Below are 19,462 nucleotides of genomic sequence, written 5' to 3' on the forward strand. Positions count from 1 at the left end.
CTGTGATCTCCCTCCTGACTTCATCCCATTGCTCTTGCATATTTCTCTGCATCTCTGTCAACATGTTTATGATTTTTATTTTGAATTCTTTTTCAGGAAGACTGGTTAAGTCTGTCTCCTTCTCTGGTGTTGTCTCTGTGATTTTGGTTTGCCTGTAATTTTGCCTTTTCATGGTGATAGTAATAGTTTGCAGAGCTGAGACGAGTGATGGCTGGAAGAACTTCCCTTCTTGTTGGTTTTTGGCCTTCCTCTCCTGGGAGAACAGTGACCTCTAGTGGCTTGTGCTGGGCAGCTGCATGCAGACAGGGCTTCTGATTCCTGCTGAGCTATGGAGTTTATCTCCACTGTGGACGTGGCCTGGCTCGGGCTGCTGCTCCAAAATGGTGGAGCCACATTGGAGGTGCAGCCACCGGGAGGCTATTTATCTCTGTGAGGGGCCTCTGTGCTCCCTGCTGCCCAGGGGATTAGAGTGCCCAGAGATCCCCAGATTCCCTGCCTCTGGACTAAGTGTCCTGCCCTGTCCCTTTAAGACTTCCAAAAAGCACTCACCAAAACAAAACAACAACAACAAAAAATTAAATAAATAATTTTTTTTAAAAAAAGATACTTGCTTTTCTTTGTCCCCAGGCGCTGGCCTCAGGGACCCACTCACCAGTCTTTCTTCCCTGTTTCCCTAGTATCCAGGATCCCCCGCATGCACTGTGTCTGCACTCTGGTCCAGATGGCTGGGGCTGGGTGTTTAGCAGTCCTGGGCTCCTTCTCCCTCCCCGCTCCGACTCCTCTCCTCCCGCCGGGAGATGGGGGGAGGGGCGCTCGGTTCCTGCCAGGCTGGGGCTTGTATCTTACCCCCTTCGCGAGGCACTGGTTTCTCGCAAGTGTGGATGTGGTCTGGATGTTGTTCTGTGTCCTGTGGTCTCTATTCTAGGAAGAGTTGTCTTTGTTATATTTTCATAAATATGTGTGGTTTTGGGAGGAGATTTCTGCTGCTCTACTCATGCTGCCATATTGGCTCTGCCCCTAGTTATGCATCTTTATTGTAGCAATAAATAACTGATGCAAATATTAAAGTAATGCTGTTTATAAAACTTTAGTGTCACAAAACCTTTGATATCAAAATTATTCTTATTATTTCTTTGCCTTTTGTCACTTCCATAAAATTCAGATACAAGTGTAGCAGAGATTGGATGGTTTACAACCAGCATGGTACACATAACACTAGATCTAGAGTTCTTTTTCTGCTTTGCAGGATAAGGCTTAATTATTGAGCACAGATCCTTAGCAGTGATTTCCAAACTGAGTTCCTTGGATCTCTAGAGATTCATGGGGTTCTTTACTCTTAAGTGCTAAAATTTCAGAAAAATATATTGGTTACCATTCTCTATCCTCCCAATACTCCAGAGAAGCCACAGAAGCCTGGACATAGGCCATAGTTCTTCATTTTACTTATGAAGGCTAACCCCACCTACATCCTCAACTTAAAACATCTTATACAGCTCACCAGTTTCTTCAGAGGCTTCTTCACTCAAAGCCAGAAATACTTGAGTACCTACTACAAGCCAATGAATGAGCTGGGCACCAGGAATGCAGGAGTGGTAAAAACCCAACAGTCCCTGACCTCCCGCATTGGATCTCAGAGCCATGGCTGCTGGTGCCCCAGACAAGGCTTTCCTTGATGGTGGAAAAATATGTTTTATGCTTTCTTTAGTTTAGGGGGAGAGGTCATAGTCAACATTTTGAGACCTGCATTAATATGTAAGTAAGTCCTCACTCCATATCCTAATCTCATCCTCTTCAACCTGGACCCTCTCTCTGGATGCCCAGTTTCCCAGATGGCTAGAGACAGTGTCTGTTATTTTCAGAGTGTTCCTTCCAGTTATACTATGACACTCACAGCAATACTCCAAATATGTGCAGCAAAGCTCTCTACCAAAGACCTTATCTAGATTTCCATGGAGTAAAGGTATTCATTGAGCTATGTTTGCACACTCCTATCACTGAGAGCTTCCTTAGATTTTTTTATTACTGTTCCTGCACTTACATATCTGAATTTCCTTTATCCAAATCTTTTCATTCAAGCGCATCTCTCAATCTAAGGCATACCAACTTCTGAGTAACTAGAAGTGGCACCTCTTGAATTCTAGCCCTCCAAGAAGTAGCCATTTCTAACAACCATAACAAAATTATTTCTGATTTCCAGAGTCTCAGGGCTTTGCCATAGAAGCATACCTTTTTTAGTGTCCTCTGATTTGTAGCTCACAAGTCATTGCCCAGATGCTGCTTTAAAGAGATGGATCCCGGCTCTACTCTGTTACAACCCTAGGTCAGTTTCCAAGTCTTGCTCATTGTCAGCTTGGTTTCCTGAGCACCAGAAAGTTGTTTCCTTGCCAAACACAGTTGACCTACTTTACCTACCCATCTTCCCCACACTAGGAGCATGGATGTGGGAACCATAAAGAAGTAGGCCTGTGCCAAGGACCTGAGTTTGGTGCTACCTAGACAATTCCCATAAACATATTCACATTGGAATGTCACACTATCACACTTTCACTGCCATCCACATATACTCAGATTCCTAAGACAGCATCAGGGAACCATCCTAACACCCAATTTATTACTACTGGTGAGACTACATCCTCTGTCAGCAGAAAAGAATCCACAATCAATTAGTTATGTCTGCTGTGGAACCAATATGGGTGTCATCCTGGTGTTGAACTTCAAACATAAAAGATTGGACTGGGACTTCAGTTGCTATTTCAGTGCTACAGTTTCTTAGGCAAGCCACTAATTTCATTAAAAGTGAAAATTCAGAGAACACTAACATCTCTCATGTAATGTTATATATATATAGTTCTGGCAGGCCCAATACCAGAGATATGGAGACATGTCTAAATCCTGTCAGTGGATTCTTTTGTTAGAAACTGTATATCAACAAATTTGGAATCCCCAGAGGGATCAATGCCAAGATCTGTGCTTTGTTTAAACAGAGACTAAAGGGGAAGTACGTCTAGCAAACCAGGAATGGTAAATTAGACTATCACCCAGCAAATAATGACTCCATCTCCCAACTCTATGGGCATCTTCCCAGCTCTACTGATACTGGACTTGGTCTGTGACTTGCTTTGGGCGACAGAGCGTGGGTAGATGAGAGGTTTGACTGGCCCATGCCTGGGCCCCAGCAGCCATGTGCTTCCATGACTCCCATTGGCTGCTGCCCTTTCAGCCTGAGCCCCAGGAGGAACACATGGAGCAGAGCACCCCAGACGATTCTCAGACCTGTGCAGGGGAAGACAAAGGCATGCTGTTGCATGATGCTGCACTTTGGGGTGGTCTGTTCAGTAAGCAGCAAAAGCTAACTAGCCAGGTCACACACAGATTGAGGGGCAGGTTCCCAGAGGATGAGTTGGTTTAGTCAAGGGTGGAGGTGCTGGCTTTAAAGAAAGATTCAAAGACAGTAAAATGGGGTTGGGCTTGCTCAGCAGCCCAGGAAGAATCCTGACTGACAGGCAGGGGAGGAACATAGGCCTGCCAGTCCAGGGACACCCAACCGCAGCAGTGTGCTGCCCTCACTGTTTAGGTGGGGCAGGACCTCTGCTTTCAGCATGACTCCTGCCCACCTGGTGTTGTAAGATTCTTGCATGGCCAGTGTGCCAGCCGAATGTACCTAAAACCATCAATATGAGACTCATTCCTTCCCTATCCTCATCTGGAGGAACTACCACTCCCACAGGTGCAGCAATGAGGACTGGCATTTGTGCCACATGCACCATACCTGGGACTGCACATTCCTAACCAGGGAGGGGACACAAAGATGTTTTCTTCCAATTTACCAGAAAAACTGGAGGATCTAAAACATGGGGATTTCAGAAGTCTTCGGCTAAGCTGCACGGAGCCATATGCAGCTGAGCAGTATACAACTAAATAATCCTGGTGGCCCAATCTGCCACCGCTGATTCTGAATGTTTGCAAGAACCTCAGAGAAGGTCCTGCCTTTAGCAGGCCACCCAAAGCCACGCCATATCCAAACGACCACTAGAAGCCCAGTCTGAACAGCAGACCAGGGCTAGCATGTAAAGAACAGAACGAGGGTGGCAAAGATGAGAATGGGACCCTACTCAGCTTAGAAACTAGCATGGAGATCCACTGACTGCCACATGAGGAGCAAAACACTGCTCCTCTAAAGATATGAGATTCTCTGCCAGCTTCTCACATTCCTAAAGCCCAGAGCTGGTTGGGTTTGGTTTTATTTGCTGGGGTGGGGCTGGAGGTGTGAGGAAGACCTCTGGGGTTAGACAGCATTGCTCAGGTCACCTAGAAAGAAACTAAAGCAAACCCAATATACAGAATAAAGCCATAAATTTTCACTGTAAAAACAATATTTAAGGATTTTAAATTCAAAAGAAGACCATGTAGAAGAATTCAACACAGCGGTTGCTATTTATTAATATTTACATTAGCCACCCCAGAATCGTAACAGTAGGATATTTTCATAGGAATATATGAAGAACTGGTAAGACAGTCTTATTTGGATTCCCTATTCCCTTCAACGTCCTCAAAGCCAAAGCCAACATATGATACAATAGGAGAGGATGTTTTGGGAAGAGATGGAGTGAAAAGCAAAAACCAGAGAAGTCATATAAGGCACGCCACTCTGGTTCATGCCCTTGAAGCCATCACAGGAGCCACTGGAGTCTATAGCCAAGCAATAGAAGCCTCCAGGTCAGAAGGGCAGAGGTTCTCAACAGGCTCTCAGGAAGACTCATCTATCTCTGTCAAAGGAAAAGAATATTTGTCCCGCATGACAGAGGAAACTCTTTATGATGCAAGAGAGTGAATCCCATAGCCAGCCCAGGTCAATGTGGGAAAGATAATGCTCTCAGCTGATAAATGAGGGCTTGGCAGGTAAGAATCCAGCTCCGGTCTGGCTGTGATAGGTGCAGGGATGAGCAGAAGGAGCTGTGGTTTAAATAAACTGCCGACTCCCCAAGATTTGGGGGCCCTTTTTATTATCCTACTTAATAACCTAGAATGAGCTCAAATGCCCAAATTACAAATAACATGATAGAGATTGCTGGAGCAAAGTGGTCTCCAGCACCTCTCTGGTAAGAATCCTGGAGTTGGGGGGTGGATAGGACTGAAGCAGCCACATGTTCATAAGAATTACCTGGGGCCTTGCTACAATGCACATTTAGAGGCCCCTCTCTGATATATTCTAAAATGATAGGACTGGGACAAGTTCTCCTGGTGGTTATTTTCAATAAGCATCTGGAGGGATTTTGACCCAGGGGCGCCCTGCTCACACTTGGAAAGACAGTGATAATGGGCCAAAAACAACTCAAAAGAGTAGAAATTCATTCCTAGGCTTTTCACAAACTAGATGTAGTACCTCAAGTCCCTGATACCTTCTGGCCTCAGTTTCTCTTATCTATAAAGTGGGGTGGTTAGTCTAGTAGGACACTTCCCTGAACACCCACACATCCATCCTACTGTGGACAGGGCATCTCTGCTCCATCAGTTTGAGTTTTTTAAACTATGCCTAAGATTCTGCATTCCAAAGAAGGGAGGCTGACCTTTGGCAAAAGAAACCTGCAAACTACTGGATCAGATAGATAGTCTTTCACAGCACAAACTATCTGGAATTCTGAGCAATTTGATACATCTGTTTCATTTTCCCAAGTCCCTGGTTTGCCCAGGACTTTCCCAGTTTTAGCACTGAAAGGCCCAGGAAAACTCTCCTCCGGGGCCCAATAAGGTGGTCTAAATTAACACACTCCTAATGTGTACAGTTTTCTGAAGAAAAAGCATCAGGACTGTACACTCTTCTCAGCCTTCTTTTCCTCTCTTTGGCCACTGCCAAGTTCTACAAAATATAGCAAGGCTGATTCTCCATTTTTGTGCATCCTGAGGGGAAAAATGAGGCTGCCACACCTTAACCCTCCATACCCCCAACCATGCATTTCCAACTGTGTTACCCCAAGACTGGTGCCTCTACCACTGACTACTGATAAAGAATGCAGGAGAGTAAGGCATGACCTCTCTCCTCTCTTCTCGGTGAAGTACCTCTTGACTTCTGTCTGATGTCATATTAGGAAGAAATGAAATCTTAGAATATATGTGTCTAGCAACTGAGCTAGCTTCAAAGTCCCTCACACTCATCTCCTCAAAATGAATATGGATGTAGAAGCCCTCATTAGAGAAACATTTATTGTCCTATGTACATGAGTTTAGAATCTTTTGCTGTCTTGGCACTTTCCACCCTTCTTTTGAGCTACACCAAATGAGTCATGGAATCACTCAGTGGTTTTGCAAAACGTGATGAATTTTACTTGATCATCATTCATTACTCTTCAGCTAGCTATCATTATTAATGAAGGCTGTTGGCACTGACCCAAGAAGTGAAAATTAAACCCTTTAAAAGACCATCTGACTTAGACTGTAAAGGCTAAGAAAAAGAAGAAAAAGGAAGAAAAAAAAAGCTTAGAGATCATAAAGGCTGCCTAAATTCAGCTCAACTTGATTGTGAACAAGAAAAGTACTTACATCACTACAAAATTAAATTGTTGACCAAAGATACTACTAAAATGCCTTTTTAAAAGATTAATGCTCAAGTTGTATTTCTTGTATCCAAAAACTAAAAGCAACTTATCAACAGTAGAATGGGAAAATAATGATAGAGTCACACAGGGAAATTCTATACAGCAATGAAAAAGAACAGGCAACTGATACACACAAAAACACACGTGAATTTTAGATTTGACTGAATGAAAAAGCCAGACACAGAAGAGTATCTGGTGCATGATCCCATTTACATGAAGTTTAAGAAGAGGCAAAACAAATCTGTGGGGACAGAGCTGAGAGCACCCTTTCTGTATTCTCCTTTGGATGAAGAGATTTGAGGATGATGGCATCCCCCTTACCTGCAAGAGAAAAGTAGGATGGCTTTGCAGTCATAAGGAGTCCACTGCTCTGAAATATCACTGTGCTTCTTTGCTAATTTCTCACCCTGGCAATGGTGGTCATGAAGATAAACATAGCCGGAATCTATTCTCTTCCCTGATAAAGGGTTGCCGTTTGCACACTTTATAGGAACCCAGCCTTGATCTCTGCCAGCCCAGAAAGTTCAATGAGGTCACAGCACTTTGTAGTAGAAGTAAAGATAGGAGGAAAAAGGAATTCATGTTGCAAATCATAGGTTAGCAGCCAAAGGGTCCAGGTAAGGTGTAAGCAAACACAGCACTTAGGACACTTAGGACGTACAAGCCCTATTCTAATTGTTCATTACCTCTCCTCAGTAACCTGGGAGGTAGATACTATTATTATCCCCATTTTCCAGGTGAGGAAACTCACACTAGTAAGTAGCATAAATGGGGTTTGGAACAGGCAGTCTGACACCAGGGTCTATATCCTGGTCTGTAACCTGCTGATATTTCATTACATTTTTTTGCCAATATACTAGTGTATTTCCTGAAATTTAACAAGTCACATTAATTATTATGCTTATTAGAAAATTTGTATAGTTTTGTTCTTAAAGGTATTAGGGTTATGACAGACTTGGAATCCCGAATGTCTGTATCTCTTTTTATCCTTCCCACCCCTTTTTCCCTTTTGCTCTCAGCAGATAGAAATGGAAAATTGCAGCTTACTTTCCATCTTCCCATACAACTTTGACAAAGGCCAACCTTCCCACTCAGCCAAGTCCTGCATTTCCAGGAGTAATGCAATGTGCCATAAAATGTTTCAGAAAGGTATTCTTTTACTCCTTGGGGTGCTGATCAAATTCTCCAGAACAGAATCAGAGTGCGTTTATACCAAACTGAGACCTAAGAAAGAAGTGGAGAGTCTGGTTCAATGTGGAGTTCCCTGAAGCCTTTTTGTCTCCCCGTCGGTGAGGGAAAGGGCGCTTTAAACCACAAACATCATTGTCAATGAGCACTAGAAACCTTAATGCACCAGAGGGCAGGAAGATCAAAGCTTAGCACCTGGAGAGTTCCACATGGTGTGGATTAATAAAACAATGCCCTCCATTACATAAATCCTGAGCAAGGCTGCTCACGGACACACACACCCCAAAAAAATTACTGTAGGGGTCAGATAACTGATATACAATACACGTAGTCTCCCTGTTGGGGAACACTCTCTCTCTAGCTCAGTTGTTGACACAAAGCAGGGAGACTTTGTTTTAGGCTTCTTTTGTCTAAAATGGACATTACAGATTTTGAACCTGGACGCAGGACATCTGCAAGGCAGCGGAAATACCAAGATCCCGCATGCTCCTTTGATTGTTACATTTAAGATATCATGTGTGCTACCAGCTCAGCTGCTGCAAAGCATTAGAAGCCATTACTCTGGGCTTGTAAAGTACTTTGGAAATACTATAGACCAGGATTAGAGAAAATGAGTATTCCACATGGTTTCAGGAGGGATGACAACCAAGGGCAGTGCTGTATAGTTAAGTTGATCTATGATCAACATGTGGGGAGCAAGAGCTTAGAGAGCCAGCTGAAGGTGTGCATGTGAATGTGTGTGTTAGTGGTTTGAAATGAATATGTCAGTCGAACTCTAGAGAAAGGAAAAAAATGTGGAAAGGCAGGGGATGCATGTGTCCAGGCTTTTTGTAGTTTTTTTTGTGTGTGTGTGTGACTGTCTGAATGCAAAACCAAACTGAATCCAAATATCCACTGCTGGATGTCACTCTGGAATTTGGCTGACAAGGCCTGTGGCTTTTTTATAAGTAAGAGGCAAATCATATGGAAGTTATGAGCCCCAGTGTAAAGTAGCCGAGGTTTCAGTATTACATTCTATGTAGGAAACTTTAGCATGTGTTGATAATGTCCTGGAAACTTTCCCAGTGATAAAAATAAGATAACTTTCATTTATGTAGGCCACTGAATACTGCTAGATCCCCAACAGTGCATAAAATCTAGGCAGGTATAGTTAAAAATTATAAATCATTGATACATTATGCTCGTATTCTCTGTGCATACAAGTTATATATAATACTCATCTAATGGTGATAAACAGACACTGGCTCAGAATAAACATACCATCTAATACCTAATAATGTCTTGCCATTGTTAGCATGATTCACCAAATGCCTTTCTCACTGGAATCTTACAACCAGTCTGTGTGTTTGGGAAGAGAGCTATTCTTTATTAAATTCAATTTACAGATGAGAAAACTGCCCTAAGAAACTCAGTGATGTATGCAAGCTTTCATGATTATTAAGTAACAACTTACTAGACCTCAAGTTCTCTTCCTACAAGTCCAGCATAAATTCCACAATATCACATTGAGGACACAAGAAATTGGTTTTATCTGCTCTGCCCAAAACCATTCTCAAAGACTTTGGGATTTGCAGATACCATGAGAAATGGAAAGATTAAAAATTCTCCCAAGTCATTTTGCTATGATCACCTCTCTCAGAAATACATACTTTCCTGAAAAGAGTTTAGCCAGACTCGGGGGGTTGGTGCAGGTATTACATCTCAGAACCATCCTCTATCTATGCAGAGGATCTACATATCTATCTTTTTTTGATGAATTACACAAGTCCCTCAGCTTACCTATTACAATAATTTTGAGGTGTTTTGTGGGGAAGAAGCAGAGAATAAGGGAAGATCTGCTCTTAGTTTTTTTTTTTTTTTTGCCATTTTCATTGTTTCTTAAGTATAATGAAGCAACACATGGTTACTCTGGGAAATATGGAATAGACAGAACATGAAACCATTCTGTAAATAGTTTTCTATAGGTGCACATCAAAATTATAAAATATTACCTGGTCAAGTTAACTTCAGAACAGTCAATTCTGTTATTGCATAGGAAATGAAACCAGAATGGCCTGGTGGGAAGGGGTTGGGCATTACAGAAAAAAGCACTGTGATCTTGCACCCCATTTCATAGTAGGCACTTACACTGTTTTCAAATGCTCACTAAACCAAGGGGCTACTCTAAAATGCATTTCGAATAGCCATTCTCTTTATCAGGACTGAAGAGGGAATGCAATGAAAAAGAAAGAATTTTCAGCTTCTAGAGGAAAGTTTGTTAACTGGGTCAGAAAAATAGCCAAGCAGTCTAACAGAGAACTCAGGTCCAATAATATGACTTTTTTGAGAGCTTACTTTGTTCCAAAATCTGTATTAAATGTTTTGTTTTCCATTTTATTTCTTTTGCTGTTTTTAGAAAACCTTTAAACATATTACAGATGAGCCAAGTGAAGTCCAAGAGATCAAAGAGCTTTGATCACATCACACAGGTAAATGGTGGAACCAGAATGTGAGCCCAGTTTTGAAGCAATAGAAACTCAACTCTTAAGAAAAACTCTTGCATATTTATTTAATGATTACCAAGGTGTACTTGGTTGATTTTCCCTCTCAAGTTCCCTTCTATCATTTAATCCCCACCCCAAATTCCTGACGTAGGTACTATTTGCCCCATTTTAAGTGAGAAAATTGAGTCCCAAAGAGAGTAGGTGGCTTGTCTAAAATCATCTTGCTGTAAACTGGCAAAGCTGGATTGGAACCCAGATCAGATCTGATGGGTCCCAAAGCTTATATTCCTTCCCAGCATCACACCCAATCTCTGGTTCACTTCGTGAGCATGGAGAGGCCAAGCCAAACCTTGTCCTAAGTAAGAAGTACCTTCTTTATTCTGCTCAGGCAAGAGACAGACAATATTATATTGCTTTCCTCATTTCTATCAACCAAAAGTCCATTGTCACTACTCAACCCATTTAGAACACACTGCACCACAGGGTCAGTATGGAAGAAACCTAACAAAGTACTTTAAATCAAGGCTAGTCATTCAGCTTCTAGGGATTTCAACTGTCTAGCCACTGCCATTTCAGAAATGACAGGCATGACTATAGAAAGCTATAGAACTTTCTCAACAGCTGGGCTATCGAAGGCAGATTGAGATGCTTTAAACTGATTGCTTTGATCCATATTTCTTCAACTCCAGGCCTCCCTCCTGTGAGTAGCTCTTCCACTGAAATCTATGAGAGCCAGGAACCCCTGGGAAAATAGGTAATATATAATACAGCCCTTTGTTCTTTAGCTGGCCTGTCAAGATTCTTTAATTTAAAATAAATCCCTTTTCTCACTTGCATTCAATTATTCTTTTTTGGCTAAAATGTCTCCATAAGTGTGTGTTATTTCCTGCTTAGTCTTTTAAGGTTTTGTTTGAAAAAAAAAAAGTCCCTCTATCTTGAAGAATAAGTATGTCTTGCACAGTTTGAAGTAGAAACCATACTGACAAACGCTTTTTATTTTTTCAAATACATTAGCTGCAGTTATAACTTCAAACCCTGGTAGAGTTTCAATCACATTGGGATACATGCAATTTATGGCAAAATAAAATAATACCAGGTCATTTGGAGTATAAGAATATTCCTAGTTTACCTCTTTTGCAATACTGTAAAAATATACCTTTGTGCATAAGTGAGCATATCAGGTTTTAAAAGTTATTTTCTCTGCAATCATAATAAGGGTCCAGGAGTTACATCTCAAAATGGTTTTTCCATGAGTTTTCAGGAAACTTAGGTTTCTGTCCAACAGTTGGCTATAGAGAGGTTTTGCTGAATGTGCTATATTTTCATCTGCCTCCTGCCTCTAAATTCTGAAAGACACAAATTACTAACCATAAATCTGCCTTCTCTACTAAAACCAAATCCATTGAGTGAAGTCATATCGTTTTGGTGACTTTTTTTATTGTCATTGGTCATTCTGTAGGCATATCTTCTGCTCATTTACTTGAAAAAATATTTCCTATTTCTCCAGTGATTTAAATTATACATGCATTCTACGATGTCATCTAGTCTTTCCATCCTGACTTGACTTCAAGCTTCTTGTAAAGAATGTTGACAACTGTCCAAGTGAGTGTTTATTACACATTGGACATTTAACACTCAGTACTTTCAGATGGTTAAGTCAATTATTAGGCAAATTAATCAGGTATATCATCTTATTTGGTAGCTGCAGATTCAGAATTTAGCATTTACCAATAAATGCTACCAAATTTTTTAATCTAAATTCAGCATTTTTCTTTTTTAACATGGCCAAAAACACAGAGTAAATATAAAAGTGAGTGAATGTGTCTGTATGTATGAGTGCATTCAGAGGATACATATAAATAAACACACATATACCCACATATATATGACATATTAATACATACATGTAAAATTACACATATACATACATATAAAAAGCTTATTTCAAATCCTCAGTCAAAACCGTTTGGCCACATTCCTTTACCATTTTTAGGGTAAGAACAAAGAGCTTTTCTCTTACCCACATAAGGGAAATCAAGATCATTTCTCAGTGTCCCACAATGGGACTGTGTCTCTCCTTCCTTTGTCAGCTGATGTCAGCCTCCATTGAATCTGTGGGCCTAGCAAGGTGTCAAATCCCCTGCCTTCTGGAGCTTGTGCAGCACATCAAGCCATGAGCTTTAGTGCTTAAGAGAAATGTTGTAAAAAAGCAAATCTCTTGGCAGCCATTTAAAATATGTGTAAAAAGGCCCTAATAGAACCTCATCAGATATAAACTCTGGCATCTGGGGAGGTGTGGGGGGGGCCCTTAAACCTTCCCAGCACCATAATTTATTTTGCCAGGAGGTAAGATACTGACCAGGGTTCAGAATGTAATCCTTCTTCAAATATTATTTCTGGGAACATTTTTCTCACCAAGCATGACCCCAGAAATTGAATCTTGCTTTCCCATCCCAGCTCTACATTCCCTAAGTTCTATTCTAAAAGTAAAATGTTCATATAGGCAAGAAGAAAGTTGGTCTTACTATCCATCAGAGAATGATTTAGGATTTTCTAATAGTTTTTCACTCCTTTCCTTTTACCCGCCTCCAGATTATCAAAACAACTTTCATAGCTCATGTTTTTGGTAGATCTCATGAAAAGCTGCCACCATACCAAATTCAGCACTCTTAATTAATTATGGATGAAGATAATCAGGAAAGCATGAAAATAGCAAACCTAGAATAACACAAAAGCCTCTCATAAATGAGTAATTTCATTTGTTCTCCTTTTACAAACTTCCTATATACCTTTTGACCAGCAGAGCATCCATTGAAAAGGAAATAGCACAAGTATTTCAATCAGTCAAAAACAATAATTAACATTAACATTTACGGTTTCCTATTTGTCAGAGATTGTGTGCTTTATCTACTGATTGTCAAGCCACACTATGAGAAAATCTATTACCCCATTATACAAGTGAGGAAACTGAGACATAAAGATAGAATGAACTTGCTAAATCATATAGCTGTAAGCAGTATCTTATCCAGTAATCCCATTGCTAAGAAGAAAAAAACTTAAAAAGCTGTATATACAAATATGTTAATGGTTTTAAGATAATAAAGAACACACAATTAGTTACTGAAAGAACTGGGTTTTGAACCCAAGCAGTCTCCACAGCACCATACACTGAACTGTAGTACTATACCACCTGCTCCAAGATATAGGATTTATAAAGTCTGGGCACTGTACCTTTAAGTGCTTGTGGGATAGCAGAAGGAATATTATCAATACCCGGAAGCAAATAGAAGACAGGTAAATGATAAAATGTGTGGCAGACACTGTAGTGTGATTGGGCTGGAGTAGCCACAGAAGCATGGAGGAAGATGCTTGAGCCAGATGCTGAGAAAGGGGCTTTAGAAGACAGGAAGGCATGGCACTGATGAATAATAGTAACTAGCCTTTACTGGGAAGTTACTATGTGCCCAGCATGTTTTTAATTGCTTTCCAGTTTCCAGTTCACCCATGCAAGATTTAATCCTTCTGCTCACAGATGTACCACATTTGGGTTGTTAATGTCAACAGCTCAAAGAACCAGCTTTTAACTTGAAGATTAAACCATAGAAAAAGACCAAACTTATAACTATACTGTAGCTTACCAGTGAAAAAAAATCTATTAATTACTCCCACTCATCAGATAGAATTTGAAGATGGCATGAGAAGATTGAGGACAAAAAGACAAAATGTGCTGCCATTTTTCAGACTCAACACAATCAGCCTTCCAAAAACACAAATCCACCATTTTCTTTTATCACAGGATACATACTCCAGGTTTGTCATTTTACAACCACATCCACTCATAACTTGAGCTTGTAACAGACTTTTCATATTATGAGTTTCATAATCAAGGGATATATAAATATTTTTGACATTAAAAAAGGTCCTCACTGGCTTGCTATGCTCTATAGACACTTAAAAAGTAAGTGCATTTTCTCTTTGTAGAGTTTAATATTCAATTTAGTCCTATTAATCATTTTGTTTTATTAAAATCTTCCCAAAATATGTTTGTTGCTGTTTTATCTGCCAGACAAAGCTGTGTTTAAGGCCCAATCATGATCTTACCAGTTTCTCCCAGTTTCCAACTTTATTCTTCAACTAATTTTAGCCTCCATTATTCTAGAAAGATTCACAGTTGTCATATTTGCATCATGTATTACACATTTGTCAATTATATTTGTGGAAAAATACTCATTGTCAGGTTTGAGCATTACTTTGATGTTCAGAATTTGCAACTGAAAGCAAACCCAAGTCATACTGACTTGACCAATGAGCACTTACTGAGATAGCTTACTCACTTCAGTGGTGCAGAATGCACAGGACTGACATCAGCCATCACAATAGGAAATTTAAAGACCCTCACCCAGAAATAGTTCAGTTTACTGACTCAGAGCCTATTGATTGGGGGAAGAGCGGGTCCTCCTGAGATATGATCTTGCAATGCAACTTCAAGTATAATAGTCAATGTTCCTATGATATTTCCCCCAAGGAATCTACAGTTATTTTCCATAGTAACTGTGTACTGGGAAAGGGAATATTCAAACTTTTTGAAGACAAATAGATAGAGTCTGAGCTAACACTAGTAGCAGAGGACTCAAATGCCAATGAGGTGCTCTAGTTAGAGTAGGGGCTTTGGAGATCAGGTGTTAAATAACTACACATCCTAATTTTATCTCCCACTTAGTATACTGGTTTATTTCCCCAAACCCTGAGTATATAACTGGAGTATAAATCATTAGCAGCTATCATAATATTCACAGTTGTTTCCTTAAATATGGAGTATGAGCCATCATGACAGAACTGGAAGTGCCTGAACCTACTGTCCCCAACCTGCTAATAAAATGAAGAATGGAGGGAGCAGAGAAAAAGATGACAGAGTAAGAAAGCAAGGCAGAAAACTCCTCTCAAAAACACAAAAAATAAGAAAATACAGCAAATAAAACTAATCCTGAAAATGACCTGAAGACTGTAGAACAGACAACCTACACCTGGGGAAAAAGAGAAGACCACACAGAAAAGAGTAAAGTAGCAGAGCCAAGATTGAGTGGGACCCAAGCCCTACCCCAAGACCAGCCCACAGGTGGGAGAAAGAGGAGCACAGCAGGGAGGGGATAGGAGCCCAGGAATGCTACACACCTGGCCCTGGAGATCTGCTATGGGAGCACAAGTCCAGATTACACTGGGTTCTGGTGACTAGCAGAGCTGGACACCAGGGACAAATGGAACATTCTGGGGAGCTGAGCCTCCAGCTGCTTGTGGAGGACAAGCATGCTCTGCCAAACCTGTAACCCAAAGCAGAGGTGGCAGTTTGAAAGACTTGCCAGCAATGCAAAGAATGCCAGAGGGGCGAGGGTTGGATGGAGCTCTCTCTTCAGGAGAAAGGGCAAGTGGACCTTACCTCCCCAGCACTCCCTCGGCCCAACATGTCAGGAACTCTCAGGAGCCCCAGATGCTCCAACCACCTCACTGGCAACTCAGCCCTGACACACATTCCTGCATGCATGTTGGTGAGCCAACCCATTCAGTTCAGCAGCAACATCAGACTTTGCTGCCTGGCAAGCAGAGGGAGACTCTCCCAGCTTCCTTGGATCCATTTCAGCCCAACCAAGGAGGTGTCTGCAGGAGTCAGCCCTATGAGCTCCTTCCTCCACACATGTGCCCAGACCCAGTACTGCACCTTGGGCCTGGGCATAGCCACACATCAGCTCACCCATCCCACTAACTCTGCAGCCCTCTATTGCTGCAGGGCAAGCAGAGGGTGGCCCCACCCACACTGATCCCAGCAGAGACTTCTGCACTGAGCACAAAGGTGGCAGCTAAAGCAAACTGCTGGCACAGACTCAGACCACTACATAAGACATACAGAAAGGTGGCCCCACTCACTGCATGGGGCACCTGCAAAGTAGAACCAGACACTAGAGAGTCAAGAGTCTGGAGCCTCTGGGCACCATAGGATGCCTCCTTCATAAAGCTATTACTCTAAAGGCCAGGAAGCATAGCAGATCCATCTAATATAAAGGAGAAAACACAGAAACCCTGACAAAATGAGGAGACAAAATGACAAAATGTTCCAAAAAAAACCATAAGACAAGATAGCAGAAAAAAGGCTAAATGAAATGGAGATCACCAATCTTCTTGATAAAGATTTCAAAGTAAAAGTCATAAACATGCTCAGTGATTTACAGAAAAATATTCAATATCTCAGGGAAGACTTCAACAAAGAGATAAAAGAGCTGAGAAAAAGCCATGCAGAACTGAAGAATACAATGACAGAAATGAAACATACAATGGAAAGATTGAAGAGTAGGTGTCTGCAAGTAGAGGAGACAATGAGATGGAAATTAGAGGACAGGAACACAGTGAAGCTGAGGAACAAAGAAAGAAAAGAATCTCTAGAAATGAAAGAATGATAAGAGCTGGGTGACCAATCCAAATGAAACAATATTCGCATGATATGGGTACCGGAAGGAAAAGAGGGAGACAAAGAGCTAGAAAGTCTCTTTGAGGAAATAGTTGTTGAAAACTCCCCCAACTGGGGAAGGAAATAGACACTCAGGTCATAGAAGCACAGAGAGCCCCTAACAAAAGGAACCACAGGAAGACAAAACCAAGACAAAATTAAAATGGCAAATATGAAGGATAAGGGGAGAGTACTGAAAGCAGACAGAGAGAGAAAAATAATTAATTATAAAGGAAACCCCAACAAGGCTCTCAGCAGACTTCTCAGCAGAAACTTTACAGGCCAGAAGGGAGTAGCATGGAACATTTAATGTACTAAAACAGAAGGACCTTCATCCAAGAATTCTGTACCTGACAAGATTATCATTTAAATTTGAAGCAGGGGTTAAACAATTTCCAGATAAATAAAAGTTGAAGTAATTCACCAACACTAAGACAGCCTTACAAAATATGATAAAGATTCTGCTGTAAATGGAAATGTTCCTAAGGCTGAATAGCTTTCACCAGTAAAAATAAACCTGCAGTAAAAGTAGCAGACTAATTAATTACCAAGCAAGTATGAAATTTAAACAAAAGAATCAAAATCAACTCTACAGAAAATCAGTCAAGGGATACACAAAAAGTTCAGATTATGACATCTAATATATAAAATGTAGAGGAGGAAGAAGAAAAAAATAAAGCACCTTTAGATTGTGTTTGAAATAGAGTAATCAGCAACTTAATATAGACTGTTGTACAGTAAGGAAGCATCATTGAGCCTCTGTTAACCACAAAACTAAAGCCTACAATAAACACACAAAAAACTAAAACAGAGAAATCTAATCACAACACTAAAGAAAACCATCAAATAACAAGAGTATAAGAGAGGAAAAAAGGAACAGAGAAACAGTAAAATGGACTGATGTTTCATCAAAAGACATAGAGTGGCAGAATGGATAAAGAAACAAGACCCAACTATATGCAGCCTACAAGAGACTCATTTCAGATCTAAAGACATGCACAGACTAAAAATAAAGGGATGGAAAAAGACAGTTGATGCAAATAATAGGGAGAAAAAAGCAAGAGTAGCAGTACTTGTATCAGACAAAATAGATTTCAAAACAAAGTAACAAGAGACAAAGAAGAGCATTACATAACGATAAAGGGGTCAGTCCAACAGGAGGATATAACCATTATAAATACCTAAGCACCCAACATAGGAGCACCTAAATATGTAAGACAAGTACTAAAAGAATTAAAGGGGGAAATAGATTGCAACACATTCACTTTAGGAGACTTTAACACACCACTCACTCCAAAGGACAGATCAACAGGACAGAAAATAAGTGAGGAAACAGAGGCACTGAACAATACATTAGATCAAATGGACTTAACAGATATCTACAGAACAGTCCACCCAAGAGCAGCAGGATACACATTCCTCTAAAGTATACATGGACTGTTCTCCAGAATAGATCACATACTAGGCCACAAAAAAAGCCTCAATAAATTTTTAAAAATTGAAATTGTATCAAGCACCTTCTCAGTCCACAATAGTATAAAACTAGAAATACATTACACAAGAAAACAAAAAAGCCTACAAACACATGGAGGCTACATAACAGGCTTCTAAATAATCAATGGATCAGTGAACAAATTAAAACAGAAATGAAGCAATACATGGAGGCAAATGAAGACAAAATTCAAAAGCTTAAAATCTGTGGGTCACTGTGAAGGCAGTTCTAAGAAGGAAGTACAAAGCAATACAAGTTTACCTCAAGAAACAAGAACAATCCCAAATAAACAGTCTAAACTCACAATTAAAAAACTAGTAAAAGAAGACAAATGAATCTCAAAGTTAGTAGAAGGAGGGACATAATAAAGATCAGAGCAGGAATAAATAAAATAGAGAAGAATGAAACAATAGAAAAAAATCAGTGAAACCAAGAGGTGGTTCTTTGAGAAAATAAAAAAATTAGATAAACCCCTTCCAAGACTTATCAAGAAAAAATAAATCACACACATAAACAAAATCAGAAACAAAGAAGGAATAATCACAACAGATACTACAGAAATGCAAAGAATTATTAGAAAATACTATGAAAAATTATATGCTAATAAATCAAACAACCTAGAAGAAATGGAAATGTCCTAGGAAAAAAAAACATTCCATGACTAACCCAGGGAAAAAAAAAGAAAATCTGAACAGACCAATTACTAGCAAGGAAATTGAATTGGTAATCAAAAACTACTTAAAAACAAAAATCCAGTCAGATGGTTTCACAGCTGAATTCTACCAAGCATTTAAAGAGCTAATACCCATCCTTCTTAAAATATTCCAAAAGGTGGAATTGGAGGGAATACTTCCAAACTCATTCTATGAAGCCAGCATCATTCTAATACCAAAAACAGACAAAGACACTGCAAAACAGAAAATTATAGACCTATATCCCTGATGAACATAAATGCAAAAATCCTCAACAAAATATTAGCAAACAGAATTCAAAAATACATCAAAAAGATCACACATCATGAACAAGTGGAATTTATTCCAGGGATGCAAGGATGGTACAATATCTGTAAATCAATCAATATCATACACAAGTTAGTCACAGGGATGGTAGTACAGCATGAAGAATAGTCAATGATTCTGTAACATATTTGTATTTTGATAGATAGTGACTGCACTAGAAGGGGTGAGGATTTAATAATATGAGCAACTGT

The 19,462-nt window shown here is 40.2% G+C and overlaps 1 protein-coding gene across 7 annotated transcripts in view; it reads right to left on the reverse strand.

The window, feature by feature from the left end:
• The window catches only part of DMRT2 (doublesex and mab-3 related transcription factor 2), a 702,131-nt gene that overhangs the window by 519,752 nt on the left and 162,917 nt on the right, over positions 1-19,462 (reverse strand). The window lies entirely within an intron of this gene.

Source organism: Manis javanica, chromosome 2, assembly GCF_040802235.1.
Source record: "Manis javanica isolate MJ-LG chromosome 2, MJ_LKY, whole genome shotgun sequence".
Taxonomy (NCBI): domain Eukaryota; kingdom Metazoa; phylum Chordata; class Mammalia; order Pholidota; family Manidae; genus Manis; species Manis javanica.